Here is a 20,631-nt window from a genome sequence, read left to right on the forward strand (position 1 = left end):
GGAAACTAAGGCAAGTGGAGTTTAAGGAATTTATCAAAGATTACACAGTTGTTAAGAGGTAGGGCCATAATTCTAATCAGCAAGATCAAATGCAGCTGTCCACGTCTTAACTGCTGCCCTAAGTTGCCGTGCTGGGTACTGTATGAACATTACTTCATAAAGTATTCAGAAAAGCCTGCTACAGAGGAGGTGCTTTAAAAAAAGTTTCTTCTTCTCAAACACGTTTACGGCACACTTGCAAACCGTGCACAGAAGTGGCAGGTGCTACCCATGACAATCCCAGCTGCAAGACATTTTCACAGACCAAAAACTCTCCAACAACTTGTATGGAGAGAACAGCTTCAGCTAAGAGAGGGCTGAGGGTAAAACGGCTTCAAGAGCTTCATTGTAATCTAACAAAGAAAGTCCCTAATCTTTAAAAGAAAAATGGTAGGTTTTAGCTGACTACAAGCTCAAAAAACATCAGTGCTTAAGACCAACTGCGCAGAATGAAGACAGTCTAATCAAGCGCTGATAGAAGAACACTGCATAGTCAAAGGAGTGACCGTCTTATTTTATTGCACCTGGTCAGGACTCTCAAATACTTTAGAAAATGACAAGAAAGCAAAGGACAGAGAGATGGCTACACTGGAGACAGGACCAGCGATCTTTGCTCACAGAATATCAAAGGAGTCAAGTGTGAATGCACCTCCGTCAAGGAGATGACAGGAACGACGGCGACAAGACGAGACCAATAAAACGATTCATCCGACTCCTTCCAAGTCTTAAGTCCTGAGTGAACAGTGTTCTTGCCGATGAATATTAATTTACTTCCCAAACGTTTATTAAGTGCCTATTATATACACGATTCTGTATATAATAGTAATACAGTGACAGAGCAAAACAGAGTGAACCGTCATGGAGTTCACAATCAATAAGACAATTAAAACATCAAACAAGACAATACAAATGATACATAATCACAATTTGAGGAAAGTGCAAAGAAATAAAAGTGCCAGGTCCTAGAGGATAGACAGGTCAAGGGAAGCAATGTTCAAAGTGACATTTCAGGTGTAATCTGGTGAATAAAAGAATTATTTACTCAGGTAAAGCAACAAGGCTGGGGAAGGGGGATTGGAGGCAGCAGAACAGCCTGCACAAAGATTATGAGGCCAAGAAGAACAATGATTCTGAAATGCTGAGAAAGAGAGTAATATGGTCAACGCTGAGGTTGAAGAGGCAGAAAAGTCAAGGGCCAGGTCAGGCAAGACCATGTGTGTGGATTTGGGATTGAAACCTAAATGGGATGGGAACGCGGTTATCTGGTTTCTATGCAACAGACTGGAGAGAACAAAAGGAGAAGCAAACAGACCACTAAGAAGGATATTGCAGCAGTTTAGGAGAGGGACAGTGGTGGTTAGGATTATGGGAGGAGTGCTACGGTGGATGGATTCAAGACATACTCCACAGATTCAGCAGGCCTTGGTAATGGATTAGACATGGGGGTAAGGGAGAGTGAGGAGTCAAAAAAAAAAAAAAAAAAAAACCCTACATTTCTGGCACCAGCAATTACTGAAATGGGGACAAACGGACTTTGAAAGGAGCGGGAAGAAGAGATCAATGGTTCAACTTTAGACATTTGTAATTACTCAAAGGGAATGTCTAATGGGCATCTGGTTCTGAAACTTAAAGGAAACTTCTGAGGCTGAAGATATAAATCTGTTTGAAGTTGCTCAGTCGTGTCCGACTCTTTCCGACCCCATGGACTGTAGCCTACCAGGCTCCTCCCTCCATGGAATTCTCCAGGCAAGAGTACTGGAGTGGGTTGCCATTTCCTTCTCCAGGGGATCTTCCCGACCCAGGGATAGAACCCGGGTCTCCTGCATTCCAGGCAGACGCTTTAACCTCTGACCCACCAGGGAAGTCAGTCAACAGCATAGAGATATTTAAAGCTATGGTCCTGTATGAGACAGCCTTCTAAGAACGGAAAGAGAGAACAGTGCCAGAACATCGATGTTCATTCAAAAACTGTATTAATAAAAGCATTAATATCACATATATTTATTTGGCATTCACCGATAAAGTAAATTCATGATCCAGGCTCTGTCATGTACAGTATTAATGTAGCATGTATTACTACAGCTGGGATATAAACTACTATTCATAAGTGATATTTTTCAGTTAAAAAAACCCCACCAATCTACCAAAAGATAACTATGGTGATCTAAAGTATGTCTACAAATGCTCTGACATTGTCTTCAAAAGATGAAGCCTAATTCCCTCTCTTGAATTCCCAGTGGGCTTAAAGACTCATTCCTAACAAACTAAAATAAAATGGAAAAGACAGATTTTGTCTTCTGAAACTAGATCATAAAAGGCATTTCAGATTCCTCCCTACTCACTCTTGAAACACTCTGACGGAAGAAGCTAGCTGCCATGTAATAAGGACACCCAGAAAGCCTTATGGAGAGGGCCCTGTGGCAAAGAACTGGGTCTCCTGCCAACAATTATGTGAGTGGGCCACCTTGGCGGTGGATTGGTCAGTGCCAGGGAAGCTTTCCAGTAACTGCAGCTTCACAGGTATCTTAACTACAATTTAGGAGGCCTTAAACTAGAACCACCCAACTAAGCCTTTGGTAGACTCCTAATGGTTAGAAAATGTATGGGATGATAAACATTGGATGTTTTAAGCTGCTAAGATTTTTGGTAATTTGCTGGGCAGCAGTAAATAACATTCATTGCTATAATACAGTCATTCTGAGAAATTTGTTGAAATAATAAAAGCCTGATCACTGTAAGTTATTGCTCAGTCAACCAAAAGGCACACGTCTGAAAAGCGTAGCTGAGTCAGAGGATAACAATAAAAGCATAACATAAATAGGGAGTGCCCTCGCAGGCCAGTGGTCAGGGCTGTGTGCTTTACCTGCCACGGGCCTGGGCTGGGTCCTGGTCAGGGAACCAAGATCCCACAAGCCTCGTGGTGCAACCAAAAAGAAAAAAAAAGTATAACATCAACAGTCACAACGCCCAAAGAACTAACTGGATAATATAACTAACATCTTTCTTTCAAAAGAGTATTCAAAAATATGTTCTTTATATTTAAATGACCTCAGCAAGTAAGGTTTATTTTTTGTGGGGGGAAAAAACTGTCCCTAGCCTTTTTAAACTACAGAGTCCATAAAGATAACATTAGTTGTGTGTTCTATATATAAAGGCACTTATTTCATATAATATCCTGGCAAACTGAAGAAAGTAAATTCTGATGTCTGTCTACTGGTTTCAAAAATCAGCTCCACTATTTATTTGCTACATAATTTTGGGGGAAGTTATTCAAGCTATCTAGGTCTCCGTTTCCTTAGCCACAAAATGGGAACAGTATTACTAACCCAAATGAGTTAGCGCCTTGGATCTAAGTATTAAGCATTCAGTAAATACATGTCAGTTGCTACTGTTGTAATTAATAATAAAAATACTGATGACTTCCCCTTTATTTGTCCCAGCATATTGACTTTTTCTATAATCATAATATAACAAAAACAGTAAACTTATTTTGCAACCATTCCTGAAACTGAGTATTTTATAATCCTAATACCTGAAAATAAAAGTATTTTTAAATTCCTAGAATAGTTCATTGGAATTTTTCTATTAAAATTAAAAATATCTCATCATACAATGTTAAGAATATAAGGAAATGACATTTGAAATGCCACATGATCAAAATTTTTAAATGATGCTGGTGTTTAAAAGCTATTATTAGTTAGTCCAAATAGGAATCTAAATAGATTTACATTCCTTTCCTGTATACATAGATTGGTGGGTTCTTCAGGAAAATAAGACTATGACAACATTACTCAATAAAATATAAATTATTCTTAAATAAAAAAAATTTAAAGCTTCACAAATAGCAAGAAAGCTAAACCAATAGTTCTATCAGGATTAAAAAAAAAAAAAAAAACAGGAAAAGGCCAAAGTCAGCTGAAAAAACAGACTAAAGTCATTCTTTCCGCTTCCCGTTAAGCCCTCCACCCCTAATTTTTACTTTCTAGTAGTGAGGTTTGGGAATTTTCAACAAGCTGGCCAACTGCCAACACCATAAAGCAGTAAGGAGAACACTCTCCCTTCCAGGGGTCCCTCCCCCTGGGCAGCTCCAGGCGCCGGGTCTGACAAGCTTTCTGAGAAGGACAAGACTCACTGCAGACTTTCTGGCTCCACAGCCATTGTCTGCATGGCTGCTTTGCTCCTGATCCCGAGCTTGGATTAGCATAAGAATATTGTCTTTTCCCTTAACAAGCATCTCATCCATCTTTTCCCCGTTTCTAACTTCCACCCCCATCACTCCCTAAACTAATATATACATATACAAATGGAGCAACACTACTCAGGTTATTTTTATATTAGTGTAAAAAACAGTCACTCATATTTAAACATAAAACCTGAAGAAAATAACATGCTTAAATAAAGTTATGTGAGTTATCTGTGGTAATACACAGGGATCTCATCAAAAAGCCTGCCTTAGAGTCCATGCTGTGAAAACTTGTGATGGGTTTTAAGACATTCATAATGAGGTCTTCTGGAAGTCTGAAAAAGGAGCAAAGAGAACCAATCACAGAGCTAACTTCTGACCTACAGAAGGATTAGGGAAGTCCCACTTTACAAACACATTTCTAATTGTTATGTCTCCATCCCCCCTGAGGTCACCAATTTTATCAACACCCCTGAAATTACCTTCTAACTAGACCTTCCCTTTTCCCAATGTTCAATTTATTCAAAGCAAATTTAACATATTTAAACTTTTGTTTTTCTGCTCTATTACCCTTTCTTCATTCAAAATTTTTTACTTTCCTTCTGTGCCAAGAAACTGTTCTCCCCAACACAAGCGAAATTCTTCCCGGAACAGAGATGCAAGACAAACTAGTAAGGCATTATTACAGTTGATGTGCTCAGAGGCTTTATACCCCTCACCAGGGGCCTCAGTATGAGATGTACAAATAAATGCTTCTTGGTTTATGAACTATTTCAAAAAACAGGAGACAATCTATTTTTAAAATACCATTTCTTCAAAGTTTGTTTGTTTAATCGTATTAAACAAAAAACCTCACAAGTAATTAGAACTCGTTTATGCTATCTACCCACTGGTACATCAGTGGTCAGAAGAGATTCTTAATGCCAGCAGTTAATTGAAGGGGTCTAGGTGTTATTCTTCTGTCTCTCCTCTAGAACAAGCACAAATGACAAGGAAAGAAATAAACAGCAACAAAACAGGTAGAGCGGTTGCAGAAATGTCTAGGAGGGATCAGAAGCTGGTCACCCCAACAGGGCTTTCCCAGCGGCTCAGAGGTAAAAAACCCACCTGCAATGCAGGAGCCGAAGGTTCAGTCTCTGGGTTGGAAAGATCCCCTGAAGGAGGGTATGGGCAACGCACTCTAGGACTGTTGCCTGGAGAATTCCACAGACAGAGGAGCCTGCCAGGCTATGGTCCATATGGTCGCAAAGAGTCGGACAGGACAGAAGTGGCAGCAGGCACACACAGGTGTATTATGGGCCGTGGGAAACAACACTGTTTGTTTCTGCAGAGGATTTTTACAGAGAGAAAGTCAGTGTTGTGTGGTTAGTGACTGGTTCAAGGTAGAACATAAGATAGACCTAAGTCTTTTATGCCAATTAAATGAGAGAAACTCATATACAGTATTTAGTGGCAACTTTATGTCGTTGGCATGTCACCATTTTTATAATGTGCAAGCTAGTTTTGCATGCATTACACCAGATATTGGGCTTTCCTGGTGGCTCAGATGGTAAAGTGTCTGCCTACAATGCAGGAGACCCAGGTTCAATCCCTGGGTCAAGAACATTTCCTGGAGAAGGAAACAGCAATCCACTCCAGTATTCTTGCCTGGAAAATCCCATGGATGGAGAAGCCTGGTAGGTTACAATCCATGGGGTCTCAAAGAGTCAGACATGACTGAGCGACTATAGATGACCCTTATAGTAAGTAAAATTATTCCTACTTTTAAAGAGAAGACAAGTTCAAGAAGCTAAAGTGACTTGCTGAATTCTACATAGCTAGTAACCTGAAGGAAAAACTACAAACTCAGGTCTTTTATTCCCAAGTGTAGCGTTTTATCCAGTAAGCACACAAGTAAGTACATCACACCTGGTGGCGCAGTCGGCAAAGAATCCACCTGCAATTCAGGAGACCTCCGGTTCAATCCCTGGGTCAGGAAGATCCCCTGGAGAAGGGCACGGAAACCCACTCCAGGATTCTTGCCTGGAGAATCCCCATGGACAAAGGAGCCTGGAGCCTGGCGGGCTACAGTCCATAGGGTTGCAAAGAGTCGGACATGACTGAGCAACTAAGGACAAGCACATCAAAAGGGAAACAGGAAGCTATTTTCTATTGAGTCATGTAAGATCGACACACATAAGGTTTTATTTCATCATCACAGAAGAGAGAGACGCTCAGCAAAGTTAAGAAACTTGCTCAAGTGCTCGCTTCGGCAGCACACAGACTAAAATTGGAATGATACAGAGAAGATTAGCATGGCCCCTGCACAAGGGTGACACGCAAATTCGTTAAGTGTTCCATATTTTAAAAAAAAAAAGAAAGAAAGAAACTTGCTCAAGTTCACAAAACCAGTAAGTGGCAAGTCTGCTGCTGAGAAGGCCCAAATTCCTCAAATTTGAGTTCACTCAAATTCACGTCCATCGAGTCGGTGATGCCATCCAGACATCTCATCCTCTGTCATCCCCTTTTCTTCCTGCCCCTAATCCCTCCCAGCATCAGAGTCTTTTCCAATGAGTCAACTCTTCGCATGAGGTGGCCAAAGTACTGGAGTTTCAGCTTTAGCATCATTCCTTCCGAAGAACACCCAGGACTGATCTCCTTTAGAATGGACTGGTTGGATCTCTTTGCAGTCCAAGGGACTCTCAAGAGTCTTCTCCAATATCACAGTTCAAAAGCATCAATTCTTCGGCTCTCAGCCTTCTTAAGAGTCCAACTCTCACATCCATACGTGACCACTGGAAAAACCACAGCCTTGACTAGATGGACCTTTGTTGGCAAAGTAATGTCTCTGCTTTTCAACATGCTATCTAGGTTGGTCATAACTTTCCTTCCAAGGAGTAAGCATCTTTACATTTAATTTAAAACTTTTGTAATTAACTTAGTAAAACCCTGTGGCCAAAAAAGCTTAATTCGAATGCTAAATCAATTTTTAAGGAGAATATTATCTAATCTCTAGAACTAGGGAGAAAAAAAATCAAAGCAGAACTTCAAGAATAACAAAGAGCAAACCCATATCTCATTTAGGAAACCAAATCAAAGTATATCTGTATTTATGCTCTCAATTTGAAACACTTTTCCAGAAAGTCACAAGCTTTTTCAATTTTGTACCTCCCCAAGAAAAGCAGCAGCAGCAAGAAGATCTGGAAATACACAGGTGACTTTCGGTTGGACCAATAACTGGGGCATGACAGGACACACAGCAACCAGAGACCCAAACGGAAAACACAGCGCAGTGTGCAAGGACAAGCCTCCCATCAGAGCACGGTCTCAACCAAATGCCAACAGGCTCTCCTTGCTGAGAAACACCTATTCTTGACTAGAACAACCAATCAGATTCCTTTTTTCTTGGTGGAGGGGGTGGGCAGCACTGCAAGGCTTTCGGGATTTTAGTTCCCTGACCAGGGATTGAACCCGCCCTAGGTAGTTAGAAGTGCAGAATTCCAACTACTGGACTGTCAGGGAATTTCCCAGATTCCATCATTATCTTAAGGCTCCTCTGAGGTTCTAAATGTTCACAAAGCAATAGTTTTAAGCCTCTTAGAAGCAAAATTATCTTAAACTGATATGCAACTTCATTTTCGTTTTACTTTTTTCTTCTCATTCGACCACTTTACAAAAACAATCATATTCTTGCTTTGCTAACCAAAGAGATTGTACAATGCAAAAGGAATTTAAAAATCAAGCGTTTTTCTCCACTTTTTTCTCTATCTACAGCTTTCAAAAATGCCGTGTATATAGGTTTCCCTGAAGCTCCAGGAGTAGAGGCCCTGTTCTAGGCCAAGCCAATTAGCATTTTCTATCTTCTATGCCACAATGAAAAGTTCAGGGGTAAACTGTTCTTAGGTAGTGTCTAAGGTGGGGGTTGGAGAAGGAAATGGCACCCCACTCCAGTACTCTTGCCTGGAAAATCCCATGGACAGAGGAGCCTGGTAGGCTACAGTCCATGGGGTCGCAAAGAGTCAGACACGACTGAGCGACTTCACTTTCACTTTCAAGGGGGCCTGTCGAGACAAAGTCTTTTTTTCAGATTGAATATGAACAAGAAAATTGCAGCTTCTGGCAGCTATGTTGGGACCTGAGGGGAAACCAGAGGTAGAGCCAGGAGACTAAAAGAAGCCAGATCCTTGGAGCTACCAACGAGCTGCTTAAGCAACTCTGCCTGATGTCTGAATTACTTAGGGACTTTTCAGTTAACAGCCAATAAATTCTCTTTATTTTTTAGGTCAGAGAGAGTCAGTTTTTCTGCTATAACAGAAGATTAAAGGAGAAAGTATACTTGAATATTCTGAGTTAGGTCAGTATCAAAGTAGTATTTTAAGCCAAATATCTCAGAAAAGATACTGGATGACACATATGCCAAAAAAAGAGAGACCGGTACAAGGTAGAATTACTTTTAAGAGATAGCTCAAACAGCATAAAAATTTACTTATATAATTAGCAGCTGTATAATTTATTGCTCCGGTCTTTCTCCTTTTATCCCCCAAGTCTGCTAGACCCTCAGTCTTTCCCAACACAACAGCCTCTCTACTTCTAGTTTCCCAGACCTAAACCCTTGGAGTCATTCTTAGCAACTCCCTTCTTCCTTCTCATACTTCAGTCCATGAGGTCAGCAAATCCTGTTGGTGCTTCCTTCAAAATACATCAAGAACCTATGCACTTCTCATGACATCCAGTTATCTCTCTGGTCCATGCCGCTAACACCTTTTGCCTAGATTACTGAAAAAGTCTCCTAGAACCGGACTCCCTGCTTCAACCCATATCCACGCACAGTATATTCTCAACACAGCAGCCAAAGTGGTGATAGAAGGCATATCAGACCGCATCACTCCCGTTTCATACCTCCCAATGGTTTCCCAACTCACCCAAGAGTAAACGCCGACGTCCACAGCGGCCAGTATGACTTCAACTCCTCTCCTTGAGCAGCAAGGGCCCCCTGGCTCTTCAAGCACGTCAGGGACGGCCGTGCTGCAGGACCTTTGCTCTAGCAAGGTCTTCTCCCCATTACATTCCTCCCAAGACATCCACCTGGATGACCTGCTACCCGGCCTCTGCTAAGCGCTTAGTCAGTGTCCTTTTCTTATTTAGTGTCCTGCTCACCCTATTTAAAACTGTAATACCGTCTGCATCCCTGGCATTCCCATATCCCATCCCTGATATTTTTCTCTTCAGCACTTGTCACCCTGTAATTTAATATATAATTTATTATTTGTTTTATTGCCTGCCACCTGCTCCAGAATGTACACTCTGTAAGGGCAGGGGTATAATTCTACTTTTTCACTCTGTATTTCTAGCAACTAGAACAGTGCTTGGCACACAGTTGGTACTAAATAAATATTTGCTGAGGGAATGACTGAGTACAACAGAAGGAATTAAAACGTTATGCCAATTCCTTCTACTTTCATATACAAGTAAGACTTTCCCATAAGGGCTTCGCTGTGGGTAAACTATTCCATTTCCTTATCTCAGCACACTGAAATGATACAAAAACCACACCACTTCCTTTGGTTCACTTTGAGTCCTGACTTGTGTCAAGATCCAGTTTAAAAAAAAAAAAAAAACACACACAATTTTCCCCCACTGTTTTCAGTGGATATACTCAAGTTTAAAATACAAATTAAAAGGTCTTAAGAAAGACGTGTTTAAGTAAACATTGTTTTCCAAGATCTAAAATATTGCTTAAGGCAAACAATGGCTTGGGTTATAATCTGACAATACCCCATAGTTTTAGCAAGTTAAATAATTGTGGAAATAACCACAGACAAAAAGAAAATACAGTCCTTTTGGGGGAACAAACAATGTGGTCTGATGAAGGGAACTTCAAAGCATTATCTACACTCAACTGCAGAGACACTGTCTACACTTAAAGCAGACAAAGGAAGAGTTCAAAGGTCATATTTATATTAAACTGAAACTCACCAAAGACCTTGAAATAAGACTAGAAGGTGTTAAAATCAGGTTGCTAACAATTCTTCCCTGACAAGCATGAACCACAAACTACAGGAAACTAAACGCTGCAAACCTATAGGTCTATGAAGCAACACTCAAGATCACAAATCTGGGAGTATTACTGTGAAACGCTTGGAAATCTAGCAAGTTTTCCGCCTTTTAGATGAAAGATCTCCCTTTTCTTTACACTGTCAGAACATTTTTTAGGTTAAAATGCGCTAGTTAAGAATGTTTTTACAAAGGAGTTCTGTGGCAGACTTGACATTAATGTGTCCTTTTTTCCCCCTCTAGTATCTTTTTTTCAGCTCCAAGATATCTAGTTTAACTACTTATCAACTTACACTTCTATTAAAGAAAGGATTGTAAGGAACATAGTCTTAGAATCAGGAGACCTAGGATTCAGTTGCAAATTCTGTCTAATTGGTTAGTTGATCTTGGACAACTCACTTCGCTCTCTAGACCTTAGTTTCCTCATCTGAAATAAAATAACCATTTTATTAAATTGATTTATTAAAATATATAATACCATGAAGACTTCCATCTCTCATATCCTATGAGTCTATGAACTACACTCACTGAATATAGTCCCTTGAAGACATCACCTAAGAACTATCTAGGTGCTGAGTAAAGCAGGGCAAGTATCACTGAAGCTGCACTTTCTCTGGAACTGAGGGAACCACTATTCTGATTGTGCCATTTAACAGTGCTGTCTTTATATACTTTTATACTTTATGTGGTATATACCCCAAGCAATACTGTTTTACATACTGCTAAATTTACTAGATGTATAAAAATTCTATTACTTTGTGTATATTTTAATATTTTGCTTATTTTTCACTCAACATTGTGGTTTCCATCACAGCCACACAGAGCTCCTTTTAATTCACTTTCACTGTTGCACAGTGTTCCATTTTATGAATATTTTATAGCTGTACATAACCTTTCTCACACTGATGGACATTTAGGCTGTCCCCATGTTTTGATATCATAATAAATGCTGCAATAAATAAACCGGAATAGATGCTTTTGTTATTGTTTTGGGGTAAATAATTCTGAAGGACAGATTTCCTGAAGTGGGATTCTGGGTCTAATGGTAGTTAGGTAGATATTTTGGTAATCCCCTCTGGGATTTTGTACTTTTCCATTTGGTACTCCCAAACGGCATTTAAGAACAATTTTAAAATACTGCTGAAGGATGGAGAATAAACTTAACACATGGAAAAATATACCACATGATACACAGAAAACCTCAAGATCATGTATATCAATTTTTCCTAAATTAATCATAAATTTAATGATATTCTTTCTCACATTACAGTCCCCTTTTATTCTTTATTTGCTAAGAGTTTTCATCATAAATGGCGCTGAATTTCATCAAGAGTTTTTTCTCCACTCACTGATATTATCACAATGGCTTCCTCCTTCAATGTGCTAATGCATAAATTAATTAGCAATAATCCATATTAAGAGCTCTCTTAAAGAGTAACCCATCTATGGTAGTTCTGGGATTCACAACTTCATTCATATTCCTCTTTTCAAGAGATGGAATCTAATTACTTCAAGAGTGGGCTGGACTCCCTACTAACAAACAGAATAAAGTGAGAGTGACAAAGCATGACTTCTGAGACCAAGCCTTGAATGGCAGTGCAGCTCTCTCCTTGCTCTCTTTCTTGGACCATTTATTCTGGGGAAAGCCAGATGCCATTGTGCAAAGATATTCAAAGAATCTGTAGATAGGCTCACACAGGGAGGAACAGAGGCTCCTGCCAACTGCCAAGAGAATGCGCCATCTTTGAAGTGGATTCTCCTCCAGTCAAGCTTTCAGATGAAAGCAGCCCCTGCTGACATAACTACAGTTTCACAAAATATCCTGAACCAAAACCACCTGGTAAATTGCTCCTGAATTCCTGTAAGTTAATTTAAGCTTTCATTACCTCAAGTCTCTAGGTTTTAGGATGAGCTGTTATGCAGCAATAATAATTAACACACTAACATTCTTGGATTTCTGGGATAAATTCTGTTTTGTCATTATTAAATAATAATTGTCTGGTCTCTGTGCCTGGTTCCTGGGTAACAGGATTGTCTTTGTTATTTACAAGCCTCATGGATCACACTTGAGTTTATGCTAATGAATGACTCAGGATGGGGGCTGGTCACCAAAATGACCAGTGATATGATTAGAGGGTTGGGGCTTTGAGCCAGTTCAATCTTCAGGGAGTTTGGATAGGGCTAAAGATTGAGTTCAATCATGGGGCCAATTGTTCACTCATGGCTATCTAATGAAACTTCGATAAGAACAGCACACCACGGCTCAGATAACCTTCCTGGCTAGTGACCTACTACTGATACACCGCCAGGATGACATATCCTGATTCCAGGGGAAATGGGAATGTAGGCTCCACATCTGGAACCGTCCCCAACCTCACTTTGTGTGTCTCTTTCATTTGGCTGGTCCCAATTTGTATCTTTATAATATTAAGTTCTGTGAGTCATATAAATGAACTGCCAAATTGCAGGAGCGGGGGTGGCGGTGAGAGGGTGGTCATGGGAATCCTCCTGGATTTGCAGCCAGTTAGTCAGAAGTGTGAGTAGCCTGGGGACACCCAGACTTGCGACTGGCATCTCAAGTGAGCAGTTTTGTTGGGGACTGTGCCCTTAAATCTGTGGAGTCTAACACTTAACAGTAGGTAGGCAGTATCAGAATTGTACTGCAGTATTATAGACATGACCATGTTTCAATAACACCACTGGATTTGTTTAGCTAACATTTTCTTAGGTTTTATATCCATGTTCATAAGAAAGACTGACCTATAATTATTTTCTCATATTATCCACGCCTACTTTTAGTGTCAAGGTTATACGACTCACACAGAATAAGCCGAGGAACCTTATTTTGCTATTCTCTTAAATAGTCTGTGTAAATCTGGACATATCTACCACATGAATAGTTTGACAGAACTCACCTTTAAAATTATATGCCCATGGGCTTATCAGTGACTGTGCGGGAGGAGGCAGGTCTTCACTAAAAATTAAAATTCTCTAATAATAAAAGAAATATCTAGGTTTTTTGTTTACCCATAATCAATTTTATTAAGTAACATTTTTTAAACTGTTGTTTTATTTAATTTGTAAAACAAAAAAAAGAAAAAATATTGTAAAATGTTTAGGCCTAAAGCTATTCAAGGTATCTCTTATTTTTTAAAAATCTCTTTTATATCTGAGGTTATGTCCTCCTCTCCATTTCCAATACCACTTGTGCTTCCTGGGTTTTTCCTGATCTTGATTCAAATGGTTTGTCCATTTTATTAGTTTTTCCAAGAAACCAACTTTTGAATATGTTAATTCTCTCCATCATATCATAAAAGTCTTTTCCCCCATTAATTTCAAACCCAATTCTATCACTCATTAGCTAGAAGCCTCCGTTTTCTCATCTGTAAAGTGGGAATAATAATAGTACCTACACCTCACAGTGTTGTTATGAACGAGATAATCCTTGTAAGGCACAGGGAACGGTGCTTGGTACGTGTAACAAATGCTCGACAAGTGTCAGCTTTTATCTTTATTATCTACTTCACTTCAGTTTATATTGCTGTTCTTTTCCTAGATTAAATTAGGGGCTTACTTCATTAATATTTTAATCTTTTAATACATCTACTTCTGCTTTATTGACTATGCCAAAGCCTTTGTGTGGATCACAACAAACTGTGGAAAAGTCTTAAAGAGATGGGAATACCAGACCACCTGACCTGCCTCTTGAGAAATCTGTATGCCAGTCAGGAAGCAATAGTTACAATTGGACATAGTACAACAGACTGGTTCCAAATTGGGAAAAGAGTACGTCAAGGCTGTATACTGTCACCTTGCTTATTTAACTTATATACAGAGTACATCATGAGAAATGCCGGGCTGGATGAACCACAAGCTGGAATCAAGATTGCCGGGAGAAATATCAATAACCTCAGATATGCAGATGACACCACCCTTATGGCAGAAAGTGAAGAGGAACTAAAAAGCCTCTTGATGAAAGTGAAACAGGAGAGTGAAAAAGTTGGCTTAAAACTTAACATTCAGAAAGCTAAGATCATGGCATCTGGTCCCATCACTTCACTGCAAATAGGCGGGGAAACAGTGGAAACAATGGCTGAAGGTCTGTCTAGTCAAAGCTACGGTTTTTCCAGTAGTTATGTATGGATGTAAGAGTTGGACTATAAAGAAAGCTGAGTGCCAAAGAACTGATGCTTCTGAACTACGGTGTTGAAGAAGACTCTTGAGAGTCCCTTAGACTGCAAGATCAAACCAATCAATCCTAAAGGAAATCAGTCCAGAATATTCACTGGAAGGACTAATGCTGAAGCTGAAACTCCAATACTTTGGCCACCTGATGCGAAGAACTGACTCATCTGAAAAGACCCTGAAGCTGGGAAAGACTGAAGGTGGGAGGAGAAGGGGACGTCAGAGGGTGAGACGGTTGGATGACACTACCGACTCGATGGACATGAGTCTGAGTAAACTCCAGGAGCTGGTGATGGACAGGGAGGCCTGCCGTGCTGCAGTCCCTGGGGCTGCGAACAGTTGGACGTGACTGAGTGACTGAATTAAACTGAACTGAATGTAAGCCTTCAACATGTCACACAAGTTTAATATGTCCTAATTTTCTTTATTGTTTAGTTCTAGCTGTTTTCTGACTTGCATTATCATTTTATTTTTGACCTGTAGGTTTTTAAGTTTCCAAATGCATGTCTGTATATACTGTCATTCAGTTTTAACTGAAATGTATTGGTTGACAAAAAATATGGCTATGATCATTTGAATTGTACAGCCTAGAGAATGATAACTTAATAAAACACTAACTTCTAAACCAAACCTGACCTTTAAAAAGGGCTTCCCTGGTGGCTCGGTCAGTAAAGCGTCTGCCTGCAATTCAGGAGACCTGGGTTCAAACCCTGGGTCGGGCAGATCCCCTGGAGAAGGGAATGGCAACCCACTCCAGTATTCTGGCCTGGAGAATTCCATGGACAGAGGAGCCTAGCGGGCTACAGCCCATGCAGTCAAACAAGAGTCGGACACGACAGACTGACTAACATTTTAATTCACAACTTTTAAAACTAAACGACTTTGTCATGGTCTCTGCTTTAAAAAAAAAAAAATCTATGAATATTCTCATTTCATAGGATGAAATTATCAAGACATAAGAACTGTTATGATCTGGCCTCTGCCAGGCTTTCTAACGCCGTCCTCCCACTCACTTCTCATACCCTTACAATGATCCAACTATAGTGAAGTCACTGAAGCCTCTATATTTACAGGCATCCCTTTCAGACTCCTTTGCACATTCTTTTCGTTCTTTCCTTTGTTTCCCACCAGGTTAACTACAATTCACTCTTCAGACCTGTTCTGCTCCTCATCTGTGTAAGCAATCCCTGATTCCTACCTATCAGGCTCAGTGAGCGGGCCTATGTGTACTTGCACTGTACCCAGAACACGAAGCACAGTTGTACCACAGCTCTCAAAGAACACTCATTCATGAAGTTTTTATTATTTGGTATTTGCTTCACACCGATTATATAACAGTAAATGAAGCAGACATGATCCCTCTTCTAATAACACTTATTTAATCAGGAGACGTTTTTTGACTTATCTTGCAGTGCTTATAATCTCTATTTTCTAGCACGTTATTGAGTAAAACATTAAGTGTTCAATAAGTGAATGAAAGGAATAAAAATATTAATATTTTAAGGGAAACATAATTGGGGAGTTAAATCAACTATAAAATCACATAATAAACTCTACAAGTTCTTTATAAGTATACTGACATCTACCAATGCATCTACCAAGTCAAGTGGGCCTTAGAAAGCATCACTACAAACAAAGCTAGTGGAGGTGATGGAATTCCAGTTGAGCTCTTTCAAAACCTGAAAGATGATGCTGTCAAAGTGCTGCACTCAATATGCCAGCAAATTTGGAAAACTCAGCAATGGCCACAGGACTGGAAAAGGTCAGTTTTCATTCCAATCCCAAAGAAAGGCAATGCCAAAGAATGCTCAAACTACCACACAATTGCAGTCATCTCACATGCTAGTAAAGTAATGCTCAAAATTCTCCAAGCCAGGCTTCAGCAATACGTGAACCGTGAACTCCCTGAGGTTCAAGCTGGTTTTAGAAAAGACAGAGGAACCAGAGATCAAATTGCCAACATCCGCTGGATCATGGAGAAAAGCAAGAGAGTTCCAGAAAAACATCTATTTATGCTTTATTGACTATGCCAAAGCCTTTGACTGTGTGGATCACAATAAACTGTGGAAAATTCTGAAAGAGATGGGAATACCAGACCACCTGACCTGCCTCTTGAGAAATCTGTATGCAGGTCAGGAAGCAACAGTTAGAACTGGACATGGAACAACAGACTGGTTCCAAATAGGAAAAGGAGTACGTCAAGGCTGTATATTGTCACCCTGCTTATTTAACTTATATGTAGAGTACATCATGAGAAACGCTGGACTGGAAGAAACACAAGCTGGAATCAAGATTGCTGGGAGAAATATCAGAGACCTTACTTTGCTGACTAAGGTCCGTCTAGTCAAGGCTATGGTTTTTCCTGTGGTCATGTATGGATGTGAGAGTTGGACTGTGAAGAAGGCTGAGCACTGAAGAATTGATGCATTTGAACTGTGGTGTTGGAGAAGACTCTTGAGAGTTCCTTGGACTGCAAGGAGATCGAACCAGTCCATTCTGAAGGAGATCAACCGTGAGATTTCTTTGGAAGGAATGATGCTAAAGCTGAAACTCCAATACTTTGGCCACCTCATGCGAAGAGTTGACTCATTGGAAAAGACTCTGATGCTGGGAGGGATTGGGGGCAGGAGGAGAAGGGGACGACAGAGGATGAGGTGGCTGGATGGCATCACGGACTCGATGGACGTGAGTCTGAGTGAACTCCGGGAGTTGGTGATAGACAGGGAGGCCTGGCGTGCTGCGATTCATGGGGTCGCAAAAAGTCGGACACGACTGAGCGACTGGACTGAACTGAACTGAGCCAATGCATCTCTAAACCTACCGCCAGCTACTACCAAGCCAACAATCCGAGTACTGGCTCAGGAACTGTGTTCCCCATATCACCATCTTCTGGTGACTTCTAGATGATAGAGAAAAGAAATTTAGATTCAAGTCACGAAACGGGGAACCTCAGTGTACTCAAATGCTCCCCTTTTCCCAATATTTCTGGTTTATTTCATAGTTTGAACTATCTTTGCTCTAAGTTTACTTTTTCTTACAATGTTTTTATACTATGCAGTAAGAAATCTAACACGTACTTGACACGTACTAATTCATTTAATCCTCACACGGACTTTGAGGCAAGTATTCTCATTATGTATAATTTTATAAAAATATATCCTAAAAATCAATAGCCTGATGGTAATGTAAAGGTCAGTGAGATGCCACCTGGGTGGACGGGAGCGTGGTAAGGAGGGGAATGGGATGAGGATAGTGAGGAGGGCCTTGGGCTTTGCTGCATACTGTTCAGAATTGTACATAAGAACTTATGCATGTCTCATTTATGTCATCTTTTAAAAAGTTTTTAAAACTGTTAAATTAGATCTCCTCTGACACTTAATCACAAAAAATAGATAACAGATGGGAAAGTGGGAAAGAGGGAGGAAAGGAAGGAAGTAGATCAACTCAGAGGTTAAACTAGAATTTCTATCTGAGACAGCTAGATTGGAAATTACCTTATAAACCTATAAAACAGTGGAACAGGAGAGAAGTATTAGGATGGAGGATAAAGACAGGAATTGAAATGTCACTATGAAACTGAAAGTGTTAGTCAGTCAATCATGTCTGACTCTTTGCAACCCCATGGACCTTGTCTCACCAGGCTCCTCTGTCCATGGAATTCTCCAGGCAAGAATACTAGAATGGGAGGGGGAAAAAAATGGAATATACTAGAGTGGGTAGCCATTCACTTCTCCAGGGGATCTTCCTGCTCCAGGGATTGAACCCAGGTGTCTCACACTGCAGGCAGGCAGATTCTTCACTGTCTGAGCCACCACTCAAAGATGCTACTGGAAATCGTGTGGCATGCTCTTTCCACAATATCATATGCAGCTGCAATAACACAAACCACAACCTGAATCTGAAAGCATCCAAACTGGAGAATGATCAAAGAAGTACGCAAGGAGAATATAAACCAAACTTAAACTAAGAGAAGAATAAAGGTGTCTTCATTATGAGCAGGCAGTCTGAACTGAAGAGAATGAGAAGAAACTGTCTGTCTCCCCTTCAGGAGGAGCACAATAACCAAAGAGCCTGAGGGCAAGGCCTGCAGCATGTTTCTGAGACTAGGAGTTGTGGATTTCTCTAAAGAAAGCAGTGGGTGTGGGAAAACATTCTCAATGGAGTCCAAGGAGAGACCAACAGTGAAGATGAAGCTCATTTTCAAGCTGGGAACGGCAACTGCTCTAGTGCGACGTAGGGCCTTCTAAAGGCTGCTCTGTCCAAAAAATAAACCTCTGCAGACCTAGAAGCGACTGTCACTGCCACACTGCTAGCAGACCTGGCAGTTGGGAGGGCTGAGCCCTGAGGACTCCTCCCAGAGCTTCAAGGGATGCGTAACAATTGGTTGGTCCCTTTGTAATCGCTCCACAGGATAGAAACAACTCTGTCTTTCATACCTACTAGTTTGTCTCTGAACAATAGATGCCTACAGCCAGAACCCAAAATTTTGGAATGGGCCTAAAAAAATACAATTCATTTAAAGGGAATTCAGCTAACAGAGGAAAGGCTAAAGCTGAAAATCAGAATAGGCAGAAAAGATTGGGTGGCAATGAACATCCGAGACACCAAGAGGGTGTCAGCTGTGCCACTGAAGAAGAAATTCACAGATGCCAAAAAAAGGAGCTGCCAACCTGGATCCTGATGCAAGATTTTACCCTCAAAAGCACCCTCAGAGCATTTCAAAGAGGTAACTACTGGCATAACAACAAGTCATCAGTGCAACAAAGGGAGAACCCTCGGGGTTTCTATGGTGCTAGCAGCTGACATGCTTTTCAACCACTGTGTTTCTTAAAAGAAACTCAAATATGAACAGATGCGTAAGAGCCACTGGTGAGGGCCCAGGGTGAAGGGGCACTCTGCCTTTGTTGCCATGACCATCTCACCCTGTGCCTCTCTTTGAGGAACTTGGTATCTGCTGAATCCTTTCACATCCTAATTGAGAATTAATGTCCAATGAAAGATGACTAGTACATTTTTAAAAATTTAAAGATTAAAAAAAAGAGAGAGAGACTGGGCAACTGAGACTGACAACTTTATTTTCAATATACCATGTTGAAATATTTTGAATATTGCAAAGTCCTAAATCAAACATCAATTAAGAGTTGAAAAGAACTTTAATAAAAGCATTAAAACTAGTCAGTTTAATATTTATTATGGAGGTGGCATTATCTCACTATAAGGTATTTCTCTAAGGACATAATCATACTAACATTTATTTATTAATAAGGAACCATCAAGTTCTGCTTAATGAGCATCTTCACAGGTCTCCATTCATTTAGGAATAAATTTTAATAAATGAGATACCATCTTTCAGTAAGAGCGTCAGAATTAGACCTGCAGAAATACTTCAAACATTTTTATATTTTCTAAATCTTACACAGCATTAAAGTGTAATAGAAGATAACCATGTGCAGAATACTATTTATCTCTCTTCAAACTACTCTTCTAAAAGAGGCAATACTTTCCTTTCTTTTTTTAATAGTATCCCCTTTTCAGCATGCTAAGGCTTGAAAAAAAATGTGCAAAAGTATTTGTTATCTGTAAAGAAATGAAGAGAGCAGCAACACAGCAGAACATCACTGCTAATGTTTCTTTAAACTTAGGAAACTTAGATTCAACCAGATTCAAAGAATTACTTCTGTTTGCTCTTCACTATGCCCAACATTATCATCCCTGCTATCCAGATAAAAAACATGGGCAACATTATCTCTTTTCAACACCCAGTCACAAATCAGTGTCCCCTTCTTCCTTCACAACATACCTACTCTAGTTTTTCCTTTCTATTTCCACTATCGTCACTCTGACTGAATTCTATTACCTCAAGCTTAAAGACTCCCACAACCTTACAAGCTCCCTGAGTCCTCACTCCATTTCTCTAACATGAGGATCATGTTCTTTATTTTTTGATTTCTCCTTTGTGACTGTTGCTACACAGATCAACAGGAATCCCCGAAAAGTAATATTCTATAGAACAAAAATGAATGCTCTGGGGCCTTAAACTAGAATAGGGAAAAACAAGCCTGGAAAAAAATAATATGAGCAGAAGGAGGAAAAACACAGGTCAATTTAAAAATCAGCTCAAGAGTATCATATATGCAAAGGGGTATGAAAAAGAAAATTTAATATTTGCTGAATGATCAATGCTTAAAGGT

The 20,631-nt window shown here is 40.1% G+C and overlaps 1 protein-coding gene and 1 non-coding gene across 3 annotated transcripts in view; one reads left to right on the top strand and one right to left on the bottom strand.

Moving 5' to 3' along the window:
* Positions 1–20,631, bottom strand: part of BMPR1A (bone morphogenetic protein receptor type 1A) — a 135,988-nt gene that overhangs the window by 33,264 nt on the left and 82,093 nt on the right. The window lies entirely within an intron of this gene.
* LOC120865521 lies at positions 6,462–6,568 on the top strand. The gene has a single exon (XR_005721429.1). It is a non-coding gene; the product is annotated as a U6 spliceosomal RNA (small nuclear RNA).

This window comes from Oryx dammah, unplaced genomic scaffold (genome assembly GCF_014754425.2).
Source record: "Oryx dammah isolate SB20612 unplaced genomic scaffold, SCBI_Odam_1.1 HiC_scaffold_6, whole genome shotgun sequence".
Classification (NCBI taxonomy): domain Eukaryota; kingdom Metazoa; phylum Chordata; class Mammalia; order Artiodactyla; family Bovidae; genus Oryx; species Oryx dammah.